The sequence below is a fragment of the Citrus sinensis genome, chromosome 4 (assembly GCF_022201045.2).
Source record: "Citrus sinensis cultivar Valencia sweet orange chromosome 4, DVS_A1.0, whole genome shotgun sequence".
Classification (NCBI taxonomy): Eukaryota; Viridiplantae; Streptophyta; class Magnoliopsida; order Sapindales; family Rutaceae; genus Citrus; species Citrus sinensis.
The window spans coordinates 6,938,566-6,958,198 of NC_068559.1; the positions used below are offsets into that span (position 1 = coordinate 6,938,566).

Below are 19,633 nucleotides of genomic sequence, written 5' to 3' on the forward strand. Positions count from 1 at the left end.
TAGAAGTGGGAGGTTGTTGAGATACGATACTTGCAGTAAAGTGCTGACAGTCCTACAAAGAGGCCTAGCATTTCCAAATGGCGTAACCCTAAACAAAGATAAATCATTCCTACCAGTTGCTGAATCGAATTCGATGAAGATTTTAAAATTTTGGATTCAAGGTGAGAGAGTTACATTCTCTCCGCAACCTTTTGCTCAGCTTTCGAAATTTCCAGGGTTAGCGAAGTTGAAGAACATGATGGATATCTGTCTGCAGGGTCTCCAATGCAGCCTTTCGTTGTTGTAATCAAGGCTTAGCTAAACTCGTTTATTTATTATGCATTGATTATTTGTGGTTCTCACATTTTGACAATACTGCAATTTTCATTTAAATCTTTTCAGGTGCATAAAATAAGTACTCTGTATTTTTATTGAAATTTTAATTAGGCATACATGGATGAACAAAAACCAAGCAAGAAATAGGCACCACCAAAAAGGAACCCAAAAGGTTAATTACCATCAGCAGTCGCACTTACTCCTTGCACTGGGGAGTCGAGAACAAAATTTATCTTCAATCTAAAAAGTGAGCAAATTTTGAAACCAGAACATAATTAAAATGAAATGGATGTGAATTTTTTTTATTTATATTACATTTATAGGCACTATTATAAGCTAAAGTAAACCCATATTCGATAACAAAAGTTAACAATTTTTCTACGTTGCGATCAAATCAAATCCGATCCGATCAATATTTGATTAATTTGGACTGAGAAAGTACATAATGATTCTAGGATTAATGATTCGCTACTCACTAGACTAAAGACGCTGATAAAATAACTAAAACGTTTCTACTCCTGTTTGAGATGAAATAACACTTAAACGAAGCAAAAGCCATAACCCACATGTCAAAAGCATTAACAAAAAGAGACAGAGAAAGTTATCTCAAGGGAGCTTATTTTCTAAATACAAAACTGTATCAAAATCAGTTTGTTGTACATGGATGCTGTCAAAACATTTGTCACAGCAATTAACTATTCATAAAACTGTACACAAACTAATTTTATTCCGGAAAAGAATGGCTATGCGACATGCTATTTTTGAATCTAAATGAAAATATATTTGAACCTGGGCAACTATAATTTGCAACCACTTCCGAGTGCATTATTCTGAGTTTTCTTGCTCCAAGTCCACAGCTAACTCTATATTTCCTCTGTACAAATCCGAGACCCATCCAAAAAGTAAGGGTCGATCTTTCATGAATTGCCTTCATGTTTCCACCAACAGAAAGTTCTAAAGGAATCTTTGGATGCTTTAGGAATAAGCATTAAGCTAGACATGAAAGCCGATGGTTCAACTCATGTGTAGCTCAAATCCAGAAAATATCATTCAGACTGAAAATAACTATCATAAATAGAAAGCCGATCAAAAGCATCAAAGTTTGCTTTTAGTCCAACAAATTGACTGCCCAGCTGAGCACAACCAGCATCTGGCCAACGGCAGCCCCCATCCCCTGTGCGTAATGGACACAAAGCTTCACACACCCGACCAATTGGATTGCTGGAAACAACATCATCCATTACGGTGACTGAAACAGAGAAATCTGATTTCTCATCATACTGTAAACTGCCATCAGATACTCTTTTTGAAGCGGACATTTTCAGTGGACTCTCAGTTGTACTACCTTCAAAGTCAACAGTACAATCACCACTGCTAGAAAATTGAACCTTGCATCCTAATGATTGAACGGCTCGATTTATGGCTTCACTTTCCTTGCTGGCCCTATTGGCTACATTCACAGCCTTGCTCCTGAGTTGCTTCTCCTTTCTTAACTCTGCAGTTTGTGATTCCATAGCAATCATGGTTTCTTTAGCTTTCTTTTCCGCTAACTCTTTTGCCTGCCAGGAATTTTAATCGAGTCAATACTATTTACAAACCCTCTATAAATTAATTACAGTAAAAAAAAGACGAGGACAGTCAGTTCATTGTCATTTAGGATAATATGAACAAGTGAGGGGTTCCATTAACCAATAGAAAAAAACCTTTTATTGTTGTCTATCACCCGAAAGGAGGGTAAATTTCATATTTTCCAATTGTCTAAATCCATATTGTCTAGTACAACACAAAATTGCACCTGTAGAACAGAAGGAAAAATTTCCTTACCTTCTTCAGTTCAGAGAACTTTATAGCCATGTCCCTACATTGAGCTTCAAGCTCCCCAGTTTGGGCTTCGGTAGGACAAGCCCAGCGCAGATGGAATTGAGGCCACAAAGTTGGGGCTAAAGCTGCAGCCGGAGGTAAAAGAAGACCATTATGTTTCAGCGGATCATAAAAGAGGTTATAGTGAACATGACAGCTTCCTGCCGAAGAACGCAAATCAGCCAGATATGCCCACAAGTACCCACATGCTTCAGCAACAACACATTGCTGCCTCTCCTTTTCACTGAAAATTAAGACTAACAAATCAGATAATTCTAAAACTTTCTCAGCAGTGCCTTGAGAGTTAAACTGTTCCATTCCAATTTGTTTGTATATGTTTCCATACAGCTACAATATTATATAATTGGAAAAAATAAGTAAACAAGCTGATTTTGTACCAGCAAATATAAACATCATTCATAAGAATGCCTGTACCAGTTATACATGTTCATTAATAAAACAGCAACTTCAGGGGATGAAATGTAGCAAAATTTCTCTTTGACCAGTAGTTCCTGAGATTATACAACATACTTATGAAGTAAAAGAAACATCCAAACCATGCTGACAAGCTAAAAACATAATGATGTCAATTTAACAAAAATTACAAGCTAACTTAAAATACAACCTTTTAATCCATTATACTTAGATTTATCTGTATAGTTTGTTAATGCTTCCTTCTGAACAAATTGTATCATTTATACTCTTAATCCTTCTCAAACTCTATAACTTTTGCAGCAATTTTTCTTTTTTTTTTTTAATTGACAAAAACAAAAGACCATTATACTTTTAAATATAACGGTTCCACTATGTAATAATCACATCAAGAATTCCTAATTTTTTCTCATCCTTTCTACTTCGAAAGAGAAAAATTAAAAAAAAAAAAGATTTGAACCTCAGACTTGTATCGATTTAACTTTTCATTTCCCTTAACTAAAGATTTAATCAAAAAGACCAAGCCCCTGGGCATGTAAAACCATCGCACTGCAGGAAAAACAATAGAAAAGGAAAAAGAGAGAACTTAAAAAAGCAGCTCTTTAGGACAAATTACTGGCTAAGTCCTGCTGTTATCCCAATAGTCATAACAGATGAAGTAAATGCATGCCAGGTACCACAGCTTTTATTGGAATAGGATCCACCCCACTGCTTGTATTAATGTGAAACTACCTGTTGCACAAGAAGTTTCCAAAGCGACAAGAAAGCACACAGTCCAAGAAATCCACCAGAAAAGCCTGGATACGAAAGAGCAGAAAAGTCAACAATTGGTTTTCTCTGGAAAGGATATGAAACAATGAAGAGAGAAGGGGGAAAAAAATGGAAAGAAAGAAAACATTTCACCAGCACATTCAAGTTTAATGATGGGATATGTTACAGAATAAGAAATTCATTTCACATATAGAAGAAAATACATACCGACGAGAACTCAAAGGCAAATGGATACATCCGCATTAATTGTGAAACACAATCAACCCACTGCAGAAACAAATTCACACACCAGATCATTAATTTTTCATCAGACAAACTTATAACACAACTAGAAAGCTGAAGTCCTCGCACAGTAGAGCCAAAGGCATGGAAGAGGAGGACCTCAAGGCAAGCTAGTGTTTATACAGGATTGAGCAGCTACTTAATGAAGTGCGCTAAGAACTTGAGCTTTTGGGTCACAAGGTTTCTCTAACATGGTATCAAAAGATAACGTCTCAAGTTAAATTTCCACAAGGGCAAACTCAATTTTAATTATTTAAATTTCAATTCTTTGGTTCATTTTCGAGCTCTCCTGTATCTAAGCCCATCTGCAAGCTCGTCTTAGTCAACATTTCACATGATGCATGTTAAGATTTGTTTTTCATGCCCTTATCGGTTTAAGCTTTTGAATTTTGAAAATATTAATTAAATGAAGATTCTACTAACGACTCAATAGTTAAACTAAATATTAATGCAAGAACCTGCAAAAATATGGGAGAATAGTTGTTATGTGCATGAGAAGAACCAGAAGCTTGAGGTGCTAATGAACCAGACGATTGGCGCATGGGTGATGACGGAAAACTCCCAGTAGAGGACTGCCTACATAATTCAAAAGATATATCACCACTTCCAGAGAGGGTTGGCATTCCCACACGATCCGAAAATGGATGGCCAAATGCTAGCCAATCTTTTTCAACAAGTGCCTGCACCAAGAAAAAAGATTTTCTAATTTATGAGTCACATCACGCATCACACTGAGTGCATTACTGAAGAGCAAGGCAAATGATATCCATGTTACCATCTCATATGGATAAAGACAAATAAGAACGGTACAGCAACCCAAGAAGAAAATAAAATATAAGCAAAGAAAAAAAAAATCAATGCTAACACTTGATTCTGAGACAGTAAAATTAAAATGGGAAAAAAATAAACTAAAAGGGCCACAAAAAAACTATGCATGCAACAAAAGAGTTCCCACATTGCCTCTCATACTAGATTATTTAAGAACATCTTGGCAGAAACATCAGAAAAAAAGATCTTAAGACTGCCAATAAGAGCTAAAGTTTCAAGCATAAAAATGTACCTGAAATCCAGCGAATGTTCGATAGTATGGATCAAGTAACAAATTAGCAAGTGCAACCAACTCAGTTGTTCTATCCCAACCATCACTGCATAACACAAAGGGAAATGAACATGTTAGACACCAAAATACAAAAATGTTAAAAAAGGCCAATAAAGGCCAATTTTAGGGAAACACTAGAAATACAAATTTTCCATTTTGTTGAGTGTCAACAAAACGTTTTCATTTTATTAATCTTTAACACATCAAAATAGGAATTACCTAGGACTTCAAACAGGAAATCTCTAATATCTATCCTGATTACAGAAGTAGGCGAAATTGCAAAACAAATTCCTGTCTCTTGCTCTCTCTATCTCGCAGCTCTCTAAATGGTGGAATAAAAAGTTATTTGGATTAAACTCAACTCACTCTAAATTAGGATGTGTTTGGGAAAAAATTTGCTAAGCTAGCAAAGCCCAGCTACAAGTGTTACCAAACCCTTTAGTAGCTGGGCTTTGCACCACACTTCCAAACGGGCTATTAATTACACAAGTTCATAGACAACTTTAACATCATCGTAATCACTCCAATCTAAAGCTCAGTTTGAGAACTGGATTTTTATCCACCTCTCTTCGTCTTCAAAGATTGCTGCCAGCAATCCATGAAAAACTCCTGGAGTAGACCTACGTAAAAATACACAATTTTTGACAAAGAGCCCTCCCAAGTTCACATATGAAAACAATGGATTGGTCATTATACCTTGCTGACCAGAGTTTCAGATAAAAACAACTTAAAAGAAAATAAACAAACAAATAAAGAAATGATACATGACGAGGTCCTTTCTAAATCATCCTGTCTGTCATCCAAGTCAAATAGAAAATTCTATAAATGTAACCTAACCCTGTCTTTGCATATATGATATAAACCAGAAATAAGGAATCTAAAAATTGCATATATCTAGAAATATGACTCAATAGCCAATCAAGAATTTGTTTAAGTATTTATAGTTGTTATGAAGCAAAGCTTACATAACTAAAAATTCAAAATGTCAAACTTTTCTGAGCAGAAACTGAAATATTTTTATCCATTTCTAGCAATGACCAGTCCAGGAAGTTATGACATCAAAAAACTTCCGACCTGCAATGTACTAGCACAGAAGCTGATTCTAAAGCGATTCGTGCAGCAATCCAAGCTGAACCAGCCAGGATACTCTGAACATGTATTAACCAACCACTGTCTCCAAGGGTTGATACTGAAGCTGACATACTGCCTAGATTGCCCCCACCCCATGTCCAACCACCATGTCTCTGTCAATAAAATTGGAAAATGGCATAAACAGATGTTCAAAGGATAACAGTTATCCAAAGTTCAGCAGACAGACATTTAAAAAACCTTAACAATTCAACCTGAGGATATCCACCTTGTAATGCTTTCAAAAAAAAAATGAGGAATTTGAACATTTATACAGACTGAGCATTGAGCAAATGACTCAAATTAAAAATACCATAAACGAGTAATGTGACAAGGTTCCAACTCAACATGAGAGGAACTGTGAGGTAATAATGTTCCTAGAACTGCAAATGCTCTTCATAAATTTGTGTTAAGCATGTTGCGGCTGATGTCAGAAGCAAACTTTTTTTTTTCTCAGCATTCGTGACACCGATTAAAAGAACTTAAGATAAGAAAAGAAAAGATCTTCATAGGTCCCATGACTAACCAAGAATGATGACATTCCATCAAACGATGTGGTGCCATGAGTGTCTAAGTAGTCTCTCAACCCCGATAAAATTCGCGCAGTTCAAAAACATGAAATCGCCAGGCACCATCAAGGAGGTTCAAAGCTTGGCAGGCCGGGTAGCTGCCCTAAGCCGCTTTATCTCCAAGGGTACAGACCGGTGTAAGCCCTTTTTCAAAGCTTTAAAGACCGGCAAGAAGCTCCAATGGACACCTGATTGCGAAGAGGCTTTCCAAGAACTGAAGGGGTACCTCGTGAATGCTCCACTACTTGCCAAACCTGAGCTGGGAGAGGGGTTTCTGTTGTATCTCGCCGTATCCGAGCATGCCACTAGCTCCGTGTTACTCCGAGAGGATGATAATGGGATACAACGACTTATTTACTACACTAGTAAGGCTATGGTTGATGCTGAAAAAAGGTACCCCACCTCTGAAAAGATCGTTTTGGCATTGGTTGTCTCCGCACGGAAGCTCAAACTATATTTTCAAGCTCACACCATTGCAGTCGTCACTAACCTTCCCCTCCGGCAAATCCTCCAGAAGTTAGACATGTCCGGAAGGCTTCTCCGATGGTCCCTCGAATTAAGCGAGTTTGACATCATCTTCAAGCCTCGATCGGCGACTAAAGCCCAAACCATCACTGATTTCATTGCGGAATTTGCCAATGACTTAAGTGGTAAAGGTGATCTGAGGTACCTGTCAAATACCCCATCCACCGACGAAGGGGGACATGTCTGGGAAATATATGTAGATAGTTCCTCTAACTCACACGGAAGTGGTGCGGGAGTTATTATAATCGACCCGAACAAGGTGAAAATATACTACGCTTTGCAATTTGGATTCAAGGCTTCACACAACGAAGCTGAATACGAGGCCATTATAGCAGGGTTGAGGATGTCAAAGGCTTTGAGAGCAAAGAGGGTACACATCAAGAGCGATTCCCAGTTGGTGGTAAGCCAAATTACCGCACAATATCAAGCGAAAGAGGAAAACATGAAGGGGTACCTCGGAAAAACCAGAGAATTGATGTCCCAATTTTGCGAGGTTAAGGTGGAAAAGGTACCCTAACTGGAGAACAGCGAAGCCGACACCCTGGCAAAAATGGCGTCCCTTAGTGTAGCTCAGTCAGCTGGCCCCATCACGACAGAACACATACCCGCCCCCAGCATTGATCTCCTAGAGCCGTTGGAAGTATGATTACTATCTAACGAGGTACTTTGGATGGAGCCTATCATAAGGTACCTCAAGGACGGAGACCTCCCCTCAGATAAAAGTGAAGCAAGAAGACTAAAGTATAAAGCCACGCGGTACTGCCTGATCCAAGATACCCTATACAGAAGAGGGTTCACTCTTCCTTACCTTAAATACTTGGGAAGTGATAAGGCCGAGTATGTCATGAGGGAGATACATGAGGGGATTTGTGGCAATCACTATAGAGCACAATCACTGGCGCAAAAAGCTCTCCATCAGGGGTACTACTGGCCTACCATGCGGGAAGATGCCAAGAATATGGTACGAAGCTGTGACAAATGCCAAATGTTCGCCAGGGTACCCCACCTACCCCTAGAGAAACTAACCGTTATATCTTCCCCTTGGCCCTTCGTTATATGGGGAGTGGACCTCATTGGCTCGTTACTTACCGGGAAGGGGCAAGCAAAACATGCAATCGTGGAGGTAGATTATTTCACAAAGTGGGCGGAAGCGGAGCCACTAACAAGCATCACAGAAAGGAAAACCACGGAATTCATTTGGAAGAACCTCATTTGCAGATTTGGGATCCCCTATGCAATTGTTAGTGATAACGGCAAGCAATTCGATAATGAAAAATTTCGAAGTTTTTGTTCGGAGCTTGGGATAGCCAATCAATTTGCTACACCTGCCCATCCCCAATCTAATAGGCAAGTCGAAGCCGTTAACAAGATTATCAAAGGTATCCTGAAGAAGAAGCTAGAAGAAAGAAAGGGAGCATGGGCAAACGAGCTACTTGGGGTTCTGTGGGCCTACCGGACTACTCAAAACACTTCCACCTGGGAGACCCCTTTTTCCCTCGCATTCGGTGTTGACGCAGTGATTCCAGTGGAAATTGGGATACCCTCTCACAGAGTTGAATACTTTGATGAGGCCGAGAACACCTCCTTGATTGCTTCCAACCTTGATTTGGTGGCCGAAAAAAGGGCTAGAGCAGAATTGAGGACAACCATATATCAGCATCGCAGTTTGGGTCTATATGAAAAAAGGGTACGCCCTCGATCCTTTAAGAAATGAGACTTGGTCTTGAGAAGGGTAACTCAGAACATTAGGGTACCCTGCGAAGGCACTTTTGGGGCAAATTGGGAAGGACCTTACCGCATCAACAAACCCGTTAGGTCAGGTGCATACAGGCTACTCCACATGGATGAGACAATCGTGAGGCACCCCTGGAATGCTGCAATGCTACTGAAATATTAGTAAAGGACAGTGTCTTAACCTTTAGTATGTTGCTGCTATTTCCTTTCTTTAATATTTTTGTGTGGTATGCCAAATGGGGTACCCAAAACGCCCTATGTGAAATGCAAGTAACGCAACCCAAGAGGGGGGGTGAATTGGGTTTTTAAAAATAATGCAATACGATTCACACAATAAATCAATCTAACGCCTTAATGAAATAGAGAACAATAAATTCAAATAAGCGTAAAAATAAAAGAGCAAGGGAAGAGAAAAACAAACACGTGTATTTTACGTGGTTCGGCAATCCCTGCCTACGTCCACATCTCCAAGCCAACCTAGCTCGAGGATTTCACTATCCAAGCCTCCCAAGGCTTCAAGTTTTTACAATTGACTTCCAAGGTGTCAATGAACCTTTGCAACTAAGAGATTATCTCCCTAATCTCTTCACCCCAAGTGTTTCCCACACTTACACACTCACAATTTGATAAGAAATGAAAATTACAACAAAAACTCTCTTTAAGAGTGGATATGCAACTAATAGCTCAATAATGATTCAATCAATGATGATTTGCGTTTTGGAAGCTCAATATATGTTGTATGATCTTATATTTGCTTGCATTGATCCTTAGAATGAAGTTTGAGTTGAATTTTTATAGTGAAAGCCCAAAAATTAGCCGTTATAGGTAAATTCTTGCGCCCAAGCGGTTAGCCGCTTGATTATCCGGCTAGCCGCTTAGGAACAGTGATATTATCGTTATTTTTGAATTTTACTACAGTAACACTGTTAACTGAAATTATACTTTGGCCCAAAACTTTCTATAATTATACTATAGCCCAAAACGTCATAAAACTTTACAAATAGGTCCAATTTCAGAACTTCCTAAGAATAGTTGTTTTTCCCAAACTTTTTGAAATTATGATATGGCCCCAAAGATTTTATTATTTCGCACAAAGGTCATTTTCCCCATATTTTTCAAAGTTCTCAAAACCTTTCACTTTAGACCAAAATATTCATAAATTATAGTATGGCCCAAAACATTTCAAATGTTTGTAAAAACGTCCAACTCTGAAATTTAATACTTATTAAAATCAAAGATTTCAAATCTTAGCATTTAAGTCCAAATTACTTAAATCCACAAAATACTTTACTTTATAAAAATAAAACCTTTTAGTTTATGAAAAGTATTTAATTAAATTAATCTCTTGACCTTCTCAAATGCTAAATCATGCATCAATTAAATCATACCAGCTTTACAAGAATTTATCGCACTAATTTGTTCGTTGAGCTCTAAACTATATTCTTGATGTCGTCGTTGTCCGTTGAGTGTCTTCAATCTTGATTTCACTTGATTCACTTGCATAAATATTATCCTTAAAAAACTAGTGAAAATGTGAAATATAATATTTATTAAATTACTTAATACACATGTTTGTTATCATCAAAATTACATTATGTATAGCCTTTTAGGCTAACAATCTCCCCCTTTTTGATGATGACAAACATCTCATGTATTTTGACATTAAACTCCCCCTCAATACATGGCATACATGACTTCAACTTATAAATCAAATTCAAAACAAAAACTCCCCCTGAATATTTGATTTAGATAATTTGAAAGCTCCCCCTTAATATTTTAAAACCATGCATAAATACTTGTAATACAAAATATGTATTACATGTCTTCATATTCAAAATTCAAAATAATATTCAAAATTCAAATACATGACTTCTCCCCCTTCATCATCAAAATTACTAGAAATGTATGCTAAGACTGAAAAATTTAACCAAAATGACATTATCAAAAACTTATCATATTTATTTTCCACTGTAAAAAATAGATATATGCAATTTGAAACAAGATCACCAAAAATAATTCAATGAAGATATTACCAATTTTGGGCGAGCAAAAATTTCGGTGGAGTCTCCCCTTAAAAATGAACAAATCCTCAAATACACAATGTGGTTAAAAACACTTCCATATAAGCTTAAACAAGTAACACAAACCAACAACTCCACCAAGTCATCAAGCAACACATAAAAATTAAGCATATAATTAACCAAAGAGTTATAATATTATAGGAATCCGAAAACATTATCCAAATATAACATATCCGAAGATCAAATAACAAACATCCTTAATCCACAAATTAAAAACAACATATCCAAATATCAAATAACAAGATGTCATCCGGAAATGAAAAAACAACAATGCATGAAGAAATGTAGTGCAGAGTGACAAATAAAAAAAATAAAAAAAAAATAAAATAGAGTGCTAAGGAGATGGTGGATGTAATGAAGAGGATGGTGGTGGAAATCCAAGAGCTGCAAAAAGTTGATGCTGGCCATCAAGAAGCTGTTGTTGTTGAGCAAAGAGATGCTCTCGCTCGGAAATGGACTGAAGTTGAAAAGCTTCAAGCATAGACTGAAGTTTGTCTTGCCGCTCAGAAAGTGAATCCACTTTAGTTAACAGCTGCTGCAACAGATCCTTAGAGGCAGCTGAAGTAGAGTGGGAAGGGCCCTCGGAAGGTGGAGGATGTGAGAGATATGGAGCACTAAGATCGGGAAGCAAGTGTGGGAGACGGACATCGTTAAAGAAACGATGATCTCTAGGAGCAATGTCCCCAACCATTTTGTTTCTGTTATCTTTACGCCATTGATCATCGCTCCAATAATAACCCAAATTAGCAATTGATTCATCGCCTAATTCCCTTGAATTCAAGGAGATTGGCTCGGTTATAGGGACACGGAAATACTCTAGAATTCGGGTAATAATGCTAGCATATGGAAGGGATCTTTTGGCTAAGTTGGGAGTACTAAGCATGTGATGAAGGATAATATACCCAATATTTAGCACCCTCTCCTCTAGAATGCAGTCCAAAATGGCTACATCTAAACGACTAACTTCATCCGCATGACCGGCCCTAGGAGTAATCACATGATGAAGAACATAATGAAGGATTCGAGTTTGAAGAGGTAAGGCTTTAGATTTCAAAGGTGAGTTACAGAACGCAGTGGACAAATCACGCCGTCGACAAATTTTTCGAACGGCATTTTCAAGGGAAAACCAAGGTTGTTTGATTTTGGCTCTAGCACTATATATTTCCAATCCCTCATTTGGAGTGCCAAGGATAGAATTTAGCAAAGCAACATCAAATTCAATGTGAACTCTCCCAACATTAGTAACAATTCTATTTGACAATTCTGTATCCATATTCAAATAGAAAACCTTGACTAAATTTTCATAGTAAGGATCATTAACGACCAACACATTCTTCCATCCCATAGCAATAAGTAAATCTTTAAGAGATTTATCACAAATTTCTAAATTCTCCATATTACTGAGATTGACAAAATAAGGAGTAATGACCGACCTTGTCTTGAAATTGTCGAGAAAATGTTTTCGAAGTTGGAGTCATGGAAAATGAATCAACATAAAGTTCGAATAATCTCCATGATCATCCTTACGCTTCTTGGCCACGTCTTTTCCCTTGGACTTGTCACCACCCGCCATTGTTGGAAGAAAAAAAGAGCTTAAAAATGCAATTTTGGGTTTAACAAAAATTGAGTGAAATGGATTTATTTGAGGCAAGAAAATTAATCCTAGAGATGAATGAAGCTAATTTATGATGTAGAGTGAATTAAAAATGGGCTAAAGGAAGCTTGAAAATGAAGAGAGAGAAACGGGTAGAGTGAGAATTTTTGATTTTGGGTTTTATGTGGAGAGTTGATGAAATGTTGTTTTGAGAGTGAAAATTGAAGGAGTAATGGTTGAATAATGAGTTGGATGATTGATTTTAACAAGAAAATGAGTGAAAGATGAAGAAATTTGAGAAAAAAAATGGAGAACACTATTCACGCGTGAATGAAATGAGGATAGAATGATGAAGAACAAGTGAAGAAATCATGATAGAGAAGGGTTTAATGAAGATGAAATGCATGGGTATTAGTTTGAATGGTTGATTTGGGCATAAAAATGGATGAAAAAAGAAGAAAATGGAAGTGAAAATGGATGGGTTGCTCACGGTTTTGAGTGAAAGAGAGAGCATGTGCAGAAAATTAACAAAGAAAGAAGAAGAAGCAAAAAAAATATGCCCAACCCGTGACCCAAGCGGCTAGCCGCTTGCTCTCGGGTTGGGGACAGTTTCCAAGCGGCTAGCCGCTTGGAACAGGCGGCTAGCTGCCTGGTTGCTGTCCAGCTACACTCAAGTTGATTTCCGGCTAATTTCGATCAATTCCATGACCATTTTGTGATCCCGAAACATCTCAAGAGCCAATTTAATGCATGATTCATGATTTTAAACATCTAAAAGATGATTAATTCAAACAAATAATCCATCCAACAATCATATATTCATGAAGCACATAAGCATTCAAAAATTAATAAATCAAACACCACATATATCTAACTTGCTCAAACACTTCATAAACATTAATAATCATCAAGCAAACGATTTTAATAGATTCAATAACATAAATAGAGATGTTAATGCGAAAATTTCATCATCCCAAGTTCATGCCGAATTTTTGAAAATTGTGCTTCGCAAAGGGGTTTTGTAAAAATATCGGCAAGTTGTTTTTCCGTAGAGATAAATTCTAATGCAATATCACCTTTTTGAACATGATCTCTCAAGAAATGATGCCTAATCTCTATATACTTGGTTCTAGAATGCTGAATGGGATTCTTTGAAAGATTTATGGTGCTAATATTATCATACTTGATAGGAATTTGTTCAAGATTAATACCTTAGTCTCTAAGTGTTTGTTTGATCCAAAGTGCTTGTGCACAACAACTACCTGCGGCAATATATTCCGCCTCAGTAGTTGAGAGTGCCACCGAATTTTGTTTCTTACTAAACCATGAAACAAGTGAATGACCAAGAAAATGGCAAGTTCCACTAGTACTCTTCCTATCGACCTTGTGACCAGCAAAATCGGCATCCGAATAATAAGTTAAATCTTGCACACAAACATACACTAAACATGATATCGGGTCTACTTGCGGTTAAGTAAAGTAAGGATCCAATCATACCTCGATACTTTTTAATATCAACCTCTTTACCTTTTTCATCTTTATCAAGCTTGATTGTTGTACTCATTGGAGTATTCTTGGTATTTGATTCATCAATACCAAATCTCTTGAGCAAGTCTTTGACGTACTTAGCTTGGTTGATGAAGATCCCCTCATTGTTTTGTTTGATTTGAAGTCCAAGAAAATACTTCAATTCTCCCATCATGCTCACATGTGTTTCTAAGTGATGATCTATTTGTGATACCTCTTGAAGGATCACCTAATATTAAATCCTTAGGATGAGAGGAAACATACATCCACTCCTTGGGGAGTGTTTGAGAACTACCTTCTTGTTGCTCTAGCTCCATATTTGTTTGTTCTTCTTGTCTATCCTCTTGATTTTCTTGTGGTGCATGCTTTTGAATCTCTTTTGATGATTCTTCTTGTAACTCTCCATCTGTATCATCATTAACAACTCATTTCTCCGCAGAAGAGGGGTTAGATTCATCAAACGTAACATGCATGGATTCTTCCACAACTAAAATTCTTTTATTATAAACTCTATAAGTTTTGCTTGAGTTTGAATACCCGAGAAAGATGCCAACATCAGATTTTGGATCAAATTTACCAAGATTATCTTTTGTGTTTAAAATAAAACATTTGCATCCAAAAACTTTGAAATAACCAATATTGGGTTTTCTATCTTTCCAAAGCTCATAGGGAGTTTTATTAAGATGAGGTCTAATCAACACTCGATTTAAAACATAACAAGCGGTGTTGACGGCTTCGGCCCAAAAATAATTTGGTAATGCATTTTCATTTAACATGGTCCTAGCCATTTCTTGAATAGACCTATTCTTTCTCTCAACAACTCCATTTTGTTGTGGAGTCCTAGGTGATGAAAATTGATGCTCAATGCCAAAATCATTACAAAAATTTTCAAATGCATGATTTTCAAACTCTCCACAATGATCACTTCTAATACAAGTAATAGAATAACCCTTTTCATTTTGAACCTTTTTACAGAAAATTCTAAATGCATTAATGGCATCAACCTTATTAGCTAAGAATAATACCCATGTGTATCTAGAATAATCATCTATAATTACAAATGCATAAAATTTGCCACTTAAACTAGCATATCTAGAGGGTCCAAACAAATCTATGTGAAGTAATTGAAGAGGTTTTAAAGTAAAGATATGATTCTTGTTTTTGAAAGAGGTTTTGATTTGTTTTCCAAATTGACATGCTTCACAAATTCTATCCTTTTGAAAACCAATTTTTGGAAGACCTTTAACTAAATCGTTTTTCGAAATTTTTGAAATTAAATCTATGCTTGCATGTCCTAGTCTTTTATGTCATAACCAACCATCATCATGCAATGCCCAAAAACATTTATCATGAGTAGATGCACATTCTATATCAATCGTGTAAACATTGCCACATCTATTTCCCATAAACAAAATTTTCTCATCACATGCATTCTCAATAACACATCTTGATTTATCAAAAACAACTTTATAACATTTGTCACATAGTTGACTAATGCTAATCAAATTGTGTTTCAAATTTTCAACCAAACACACATTTTCAATTAGAGTTGAAGAAATTTTACCAATATTTCCAATTCCGAGAATTTTTCCTTTTGAGTTATCTCCAAATGATACATTTCCACCATTTTCGATTTTGGTGAAACTTGAGAACCATGCATAGTTTCCGGTCATATGCCTAGAACATCTGCTATCCAAGTACCATTTATTTTTCATTTTCTTCAAGCCCTGCAAAGAAAATCTTATGTCTTAGGTACCCAAACCTTTTTGGGTCATTGATTGTTAGCAACGGTTCCTTTTGGAACCCACACACATTTGACACCATTATATGCATTCCTTTTTACGGGACATCTATATTTCATGTGACCATTTTGATTATAATAATGACAAACAATCTTATTATTATTTGTGGAGGTAGCTTTAACAAAATAATTCTTATAATACTTTTGCTTCAAGTTAGGCTTATACCCAAGTCCTCCTTTATCAAAAACACATTTTTGGGAGTTAAGCATGTTATCCAACATCTTTTGCCCATTTGTAAATTTTAGAACAACATTACTAAGTTCAATATTCTTTTTCTTGAGCATTTTATTTTTCTTTTTCAAATCATCTACATGTGACTCTAAATGCTCATGTGAAGTGCTAGATTTTTCATTTGATAATGCAACTCTATTATGCAAGGTTTTATTCTCTAATTCTAATCCTTTAATCTTCTCATTCAATGACTTATTGCATTTTTGCATGTCATCCTTTTCATTTGTAGATTCTAGCAATTTCTTTTTAAGGCATGCATTCTTTTTACCAATTTTCATCAACTCATCATGCATTTTTTAAAAGCATCATACAATTCATCATAGGTTGGATCACTTACCTCATTGAGATCATCATCATCTCCTAGTGCCATAAGTGCTAGGTTTGATACTTCTTGCGACTCATCTTCGTCACTTGAATCTTCATTGCTATCATACCAAGTAGCAACCATAGCTTTCTTCTTGAGTTTGTTGAGAAGTGGGCATTCCGATCTTATATAGCCGGGCTTCTTGCATTCATAGCATATGATTACCTTTTTCTTCTCCTTTTGGTTTTTGAAATTTCTGAATTTTCTTCGGTCACCGGTTTTCTTAAAAAATTTTCTGAACCTCCTTGCTAGCATAGCCAACTCCTAATCATCCGGCTCACTTTCTTCATCACTCTCATATTTGGTGACTTTGAGAGCAATGGTTTTCTTCCTTTCCTCATTTCCTCTTTCAGCTGCCAAATCTTCCTCATAAGAAATAAGAGAACCAATTAAATCATCAATAGGTAAGATATTCAAAATTTTAGCTTCCTCAATGGCAGTCCTTTTTTGTCTCCATTCCTTAGGTAACGACCTAATGATTTTCTTAACTTTCTCGCTATTTGAAAAGGTCTTTCCCAGGGCTCTTAGAGTGTTTACTATGTCCGTAAATCTAGTATACATAGAATGCACACTCTCATTTTGTTCCATTTAAAACAATTCATATTGCCGAGTGTACCTACTAATTTTAGACTCTTTCACTTGATTCGTGTCTTCATAAATAACTTCAAGTTTGTACCAAATTTCATTAGCACTTTCACAACTAGACACTCTATGAAACTCTTTCTTATCGAGTGCACAAAACAAGGCATTCATGGCTTTGGAATTTAGAGAAGTTTTTCTCTTTTCCAATTCATTCCATTCACGTGAAGGTTTGGAATGTCTTCCCCAATTTCATTTTTAGTCAAAGGCATAAATGGACCATCACATACAACTTCCCAAATTTCATAATCTAATGCTTGTAAATAAATTCTCATCCTAGTTTTTCAATACGGGTAGTCATTTCCGTCAAAGAACAGTGGCCTAGTTGTGGATTGTCCTTCCCTAAAGGTTGAATCATTTTGGGTTGCCATGGATCTTTTAATCATTCTGGGTTGCAATCCCCGCCTACGTCCACGCCTCCAAGCCAACCAAGCTCGAGGATTTCACTATCCAAGCCTCCCAAAGCTTCAAGTTTTTACAATTGACTTCCAAGGTGTCAATGAACCTTTGCAACTAAGAGATTATCTCCCTAATCTCTTCACCCCAAGTGTTTCCCACACTTACACACTCACAATTTGATAAGAAATCAAAATTACAACAAAAACTCTCTTTAAGAGTGGATATGCAACTAATAGCTCAATAATGATTCAATCAATGATGATTTGCATTTTGGAAGCTCAATATATGTTGTATGATCTTATATTTGCTTGCATTGATCCTTAGAATGAAGTTTGAGTTGAATTTTTATAGTGAAAGCCCAAAAATTAGCCGTTATAGGTAAATTCTCGCGCCCAAGCGGTTAGCCGCTTGATTATCCAGCTAGCCTCTTAGGAACAATGATATTATCGTTATTTTTGAATTTTACTACAGTAACACTGTTAACTGAAATTATACTTTGGCCCAAAACTTTCTATAATTATACTATAGCCCAAAACGTCATAAAACTTTACAAATAGGTCCAATTTCAGAACTTCCTAAGAATAGTTGTTTTTCCCAAAATTTTTGAAATTATGATATGGCCCCAAAGATTTTATTATTTCGCACAAAGGTCATTTTCCCCATATTTTTCAAAGTTCTCAAAACCTTTCACTTTAGACCAAAATATTCATAAATTATAGTATGGCCCAAAACATTTCAAATGTTTGTAAAAACGTCCAACTCTGAAATTTAATACTTATTAAAATCAAAGATTTCAAATCTTAGCATTTAAGTCCAAATTACTTAAATCCACAAAATATTTTACTTTATAAAAATAAAACCTTTTAGTTTATTAAAAGTATTTAATTAAATTAATCTCTTGAGCTTCTCAAATGCTAAATCATGCATCAATTAAATCATACCAGCTTTACAAGAATTTATCGCACTAATTTGTTCGTTGAGCTCTAAATTATATTCTTGATGTCGCCATTGTCCGTTAAGTGTCTTCAATCTTAATTTCACTTGATTCACTTGTATAAATATTATCCTTAAAAAACTAGTGAAAATGTAAAATACAATATTTATTAAATTACTTAATACACATGTTTGTTATCATCAAAATTACATTATGTATAGCATTTTAGGCTAACACTATGTTGGTCAGTTGCAACTTTAGAGTTTATTTAATTTTCAAATGAAAAGGATAGGAGGTCTTGCAGTCTCCCGTTCTCCTCAGGGTAACAAACCTAAGTGATGTATTGATCAACGCTTTCGTTATCTATAAATGCATTTTCTTTCTCAACAAATATGATGTGGGTTCTTTCTTTATTTTTCGCCACTTCGATCTTAGAATGCGGATTATATTCATTTATCGCCATTAATATACCCTCGCATCTGGTTATATGCAATTCTCACCATACGCTTGTCAATTATGACTAACCTATCACAGGACCAGCCAGGGTACCTAATATGCCTAGATCGTGACGATCTATGCAAAGCCAAGATGGGCAACGGAGTGAACAGCCCAGGGGTAGCCTTTTTGCGGAAGCATGACAAAACTACCTAAACAAAGAGAGGGAGGGTCAAAGAGGACCCGAGGGTGGAGTAAAACCGGCATACCCTAGCGCCACGAGGTTCAGCTTAGGTATGAGTACACCCACACCTTCGTCCTCTTACTTGAGCAAAGTAGGGGGTAAGCTATTCAAAAAATTCGGAGGGAACTTCAAAAGAATAAGAAATTGATTGGTTGGACCGATTGCGCACTTTCAATTTTTGATCGAGATGCCGCGAGGATGTTTTGATTACTTATTTGTGGGAAATTCACCATAGTTGTAGAGAAAGGCATGCACCGAATTCGACGATCTATATAAACCAGCAGGCACCTGAGGTCGAATATTTGTTAAGGTACCGAGGGTACCCCATTTTAAAAAAGAAAAAAAAAAGAAAAATGAGAGGTACCCTGAAAATTTGCAAGATAACAGTTTAGCCAAGCATTCATTTGCATAATAACAAGAATGCAAAGTATGAGAGGGCTTGGTGGCATGGTATCATAATAAAAGAGAAGTCCCAATAATACAAAATATCCCAAGAAACCAAAAAGAAAGAAACAAGTTCCAAATAGCAAAATGTGGATAGATCCAAAAAACAAGAGCACAGTGAAAAGGCTACACCAAGGGTGGAACGCCATCCCCACCATTCGTCTCTAGAGGGCGATCAGTAGAGGACTCTGAGGTACCCAGAATATGAGCAGCCGAAGTAGGGG

At 36.5% G+C, this 19,633-nt stretch overlaps 2 protein-coding genes across 2 annotated transcripts in view; both read right to left on the bottom strand.

Moving 5' to 3' along the window:
- Positions 1 to 19,633, bottom strand: part of LOC102628265 (phosphatidylinositol-3-phosphatase myotubularin-1-like) — a 169,017-nt gene that overhangs the window by 131,979 nt on the left and 17,405 nt on the right. The window lies entirely within an intron of this gene.
- Positions 917 to 19,633, bottom strand: part of LOC102608799 (phosphatidylinositol-3-phosphatase myotubularin-1-like) — a 77,553-nt gene continuing 58,836 nt past the window's right edge. The window contains exon 20 of the transcript XR_008054330.1: positions 917 to 1,104. The gene's annotated coding sequence lies outside the window, so the exon portion shown is untranslated. The remainder of the gene's footprint in view (positions 1,105 to 19,633) is intronic.